Genomic DNA, 3634 nt, shown 5'->3' on the forward strand with positions numbered 1-3634 from the left:
AATCAAATTGCAGTTTTATTACGATACTTTGGAATTTTTACCAGTGTTTTGATATTAAATTCCGTAATTCTGTCCATTTTTTGAGAACGTCATTTCATCATTCACTCTAGGGCATTGAGAACCATAAATCAGTGAAAGAAAAACATGCATTTATATAGCGCCTTTCACAACCTCAGGACATCCCACAGCCAATTAAGTGTAGTCACTGTTGCAATGTAGGAAATGCGAGGAAATACAATAGCCAATTTGCTCATAGCAAGGTCCCAGCAATGAAATTAATGTTTTTGTGGCGTAGAATGAGGAATGAAAATTGGCCAGGACACTTGAAACACTAAATAACAACAGAAAATGCTGGAAAAACTCAGCAGGTCAGGCAACATCCGTGGAGAGAAATTTGAGTTGACGTTTCGGGTTGGACCCTTCTTCAAAACTGGAAAGAAAAGAAACTAGATCGGAGGCAGGGCTGCGATCGGACAAAAGAATAAAAGAAACAAAAGAAGTAAAAGAGATTAGAAGCTAGACGAGATGGTAATAGGCTGGGATTAGGTGTAAAGTGTACTGGCAGGGCAAAAGATAGCTGCCAGGTGTGTGAGAGAAACAAAAGGAAAGGGGAGGGGGGGGGGAAAGGAGTGGAACAATTACAAGAGAAAATGAAATGGGGGCCAAGCTTATGATCTGAAATTGTTGAGCTCGATATTGAGTCCGGAAGGCTGCAGACTGCCTAATCGGAAGATGAGGTGCTGTTCCTCGAGTTTACGTTGAGCTTCCGTGGAACAATACAAGAGGCCAAGGACGGTGAGGTCCGAGTGGGAATGGAGCGGTGAATTAAAACGACAGGCGACCGGAAGCTCGGGGTCACCCTTACGGACTGAACGGAGGTGTTCCGCAAAGCGGTCACCCAATCTGCGTTTGGTCTCCCCAATGTAGACTCGTAAACTCGTGGAACAGCACCTCATCTTCCGATTAGGCAGTCTGCAGCCTTCCGGACTCAATATCGAGTTCAACAATTTCAGATCATAAGCTCGGCCCCCATTTCATTTTCTCTTGTAATTGTTCCACTCCTTCCCCCCCCCCCCCCCTTTCCTTTTGTTTCTCTCTCACACCTGGCAGCTATCTTTTGCCCTGCCAGTACACTTTACACCTAATCCCAGCCTATTACCATCTCGTCTAGCTTCTAATCTCTTTTACTTCTTTTGTTTCTTTTATTCTTTTGTCCGATCGCAGCCCTGCCTCCGATCTAGTTTCTTTTCTTTCCAGTTTTGAAGAAGGGTCCAACCCGAAACGTCAACTCAAATTTCTCTCCACGGATGTTGCCTGACCTGCTGAGTTTTTCCAGCATTTTCTGTTGTTATTTCGGATTTCCAACATCTGCAGTATTTTGCTATCACACTTGAAACACTCCCCAGTTCTTCTACGAAACATGGCATGGGATCTTTTACTTTCACATACGAGGGCAGACACAGCTTTGGTTTAACATCTTGTCTGAAAGATGGCATCTCTGACAGTACAGCAGTCCCTCTGTACTGCAATGAAGCATCAGCCTAAATTGTGTGTTCGAATCTCTTGAGTGGAACTTGATCGCATGACCTTCTGACTCAGAACCCAGAGTGCTGCAACTAAGCCAAACTGACAGCTAATAAAAGGTCATCTAATTTCTCCAAATCATATTAATCATAAATCTGAATTACTCTATAGAAACCTCAGTCCCTGGCCACTATCACGTTAATCTAATCTATGCTCCTCATTTAAAAAGTTTCTTCCTTTTCTTTTCCCAGTACAAGTACCTTAGAAGGTAGATTTCATAACTGGGGGCTGTTGGAGAACTTTAGGAGGTCCACACAGTGATCAGATTTCTGTTTGTCTGGGGCCAGGCATCTTGCACGTTGCAATCCCAGTATCTCAAGAATTCTATATTCAATATTTTTTCTGTGTTTGTTGATTTTCTAGCTGTATACTAATGAAGAACCACGTTCTGCAATATGCCTCTTTGGATGACTTGCACAATCATTCAAAGTGAGAATATGAAGTGCCATTATTGCCATGGGTTCCCATTACAAAAGAGGTTTGAAAACCACTGCCTTATAAGCTCAGGGGGAGGGTAAAGACAGACATTTCTATCATTGAAACTACCCAAAACCATTTATTATCTCCTTGTTTCCTCAAGGCACTAATCTTTTTGGGCAAGGTTCTTTGGGTATTGGAAGCTCTCCAGCATCCCTTCGAAGTGCCCACTCTTCCCGATAGCCTAGACAATGCGTGTCAGCAGGCTATTTGCTGGAAAATCCTTTCCTCACTTTCTAGCCAGAGCCATTGGATAGTGACCAGGAATGTTTACCCCCAGCACCATGGGGTGAGGGGACAGGCAGTACATTCACCCACAGCACCATGGGGACATGCAGTACATTCACCCCCAGCACCATGGGGACAGGCAGTACATTCACCCCCAGCACCATGGGGACAGGCAGTACATTCACCCCCAGCACCATGGGGACAGGCAGTACATTCACCCCCAGCACCATGGGGACAGGCAGTACATTCACCCCCAGCACCATGGGGACAGGCAGTACATTCACCCCCAGCACCATGGGGCGAGGGGACAGGCAGTACATTCACCCCCAGCACCATGGGGTGAGGGGACAGGCAGTATATTCACCCCCAGCACCATGGGGTGAGGGGACAGGCAGTATATTCACCCCCAGCACCATGGGGTGAGGGGACAGGCAGTATATTCACCCCCAGCACCATGGGGACAGGCAGTACATTCACCCCCAGCACCATGGGGCGAGGGGACAGGCAGTACATTCACCCCCAACACCATGGGGTGAGGGGACAGGCAGTACATTCACCCCCAGCACCATGTGGACAGGCAGTACATTCACCCCCAGCACCATGGGGCCAGGCAGTACATTCACCCCCAGCACCATGGGGCCAGGCAGTACATTCACCCCCAGCACCATGGGGACAGGCAGTACATTCGCCCCCAGCACCATGGGGACAGGCAGTACATTCGCCCCCAGCACCATGGGGACAGGCAGTACATTCGCCCCCAGCACCATGGGATGAGGGGACAGGCAGTATATTCACCCCCAGCACCATGGGGTGAGGGGACAGGCAGTATATTCACCCCCAGCACCATGGGGTGAGGGGACAGGCAGTATATTTACCCCCAACACCATGGGGTGAGGGGACAGGCAGTACATTCACCCCCAGCACCATGTGGACAGGCAGTACATTCACCCCCAGCACCATGGGGCCAGGCAGTACATTCACCCCCAGCACCATGGGGCCAGGCAGTACATTCACCCCCAACACCATGGGGACAGGCAGTACATTCGCCCCCAGCACCATGGGGACAGGCAGTACATTCGCCCCCAGCACCATGGGATGAGGGGACAGGCAGTACATTCGCCCCCAGCACCATGGGATGAGGGGACAGGCAGTACATTCACCCACAGCACCATGGGGCGGTGTTTTTGCCCGCCCCAGCCGGTAGGAGGCGCTCCAGCGACGGGTTGCCGGGGCTCCGTGTTGTAATGAGGTGCCAATCCTGAACGACCCGGACGCAAACTCCGATCCTGAGCTGCCCGGACCCGGACCCTCCTGATCACAGAAAACTTCTCCCCTCCTCCTTTAC

The 3634-nt window shown here is 49.6% G+C and overlaps 1 protein-coding gene across 2 annotated transcripts in view; it reads right to left on the reverse strand.

The window, feature by feature from the left end:
- LOC147106016 (glucoside xylosyltransferase 1-like) overlaps positions 1-3634 on the reverse strand; it is a 68939-nt gene that overhangs the window by 64891 nt on the left and 414 nt on the right. The window lies entirely within an intron of this gene.

This window comes from Somniosus microcephalus, chromosome 16 (assembly GCF_052327205.1).
Source record: "Somniosus microcephalus isolate GS21.2 chromosome 16, FLI_Smic_1.0, whole genome shotgun sequence".
NCBI lineage: Eukaryota > Metazoa > Chordata > Chondrichthyes > Squaliformes > Somniosidae > Somniosus > Somniosus microcephalus.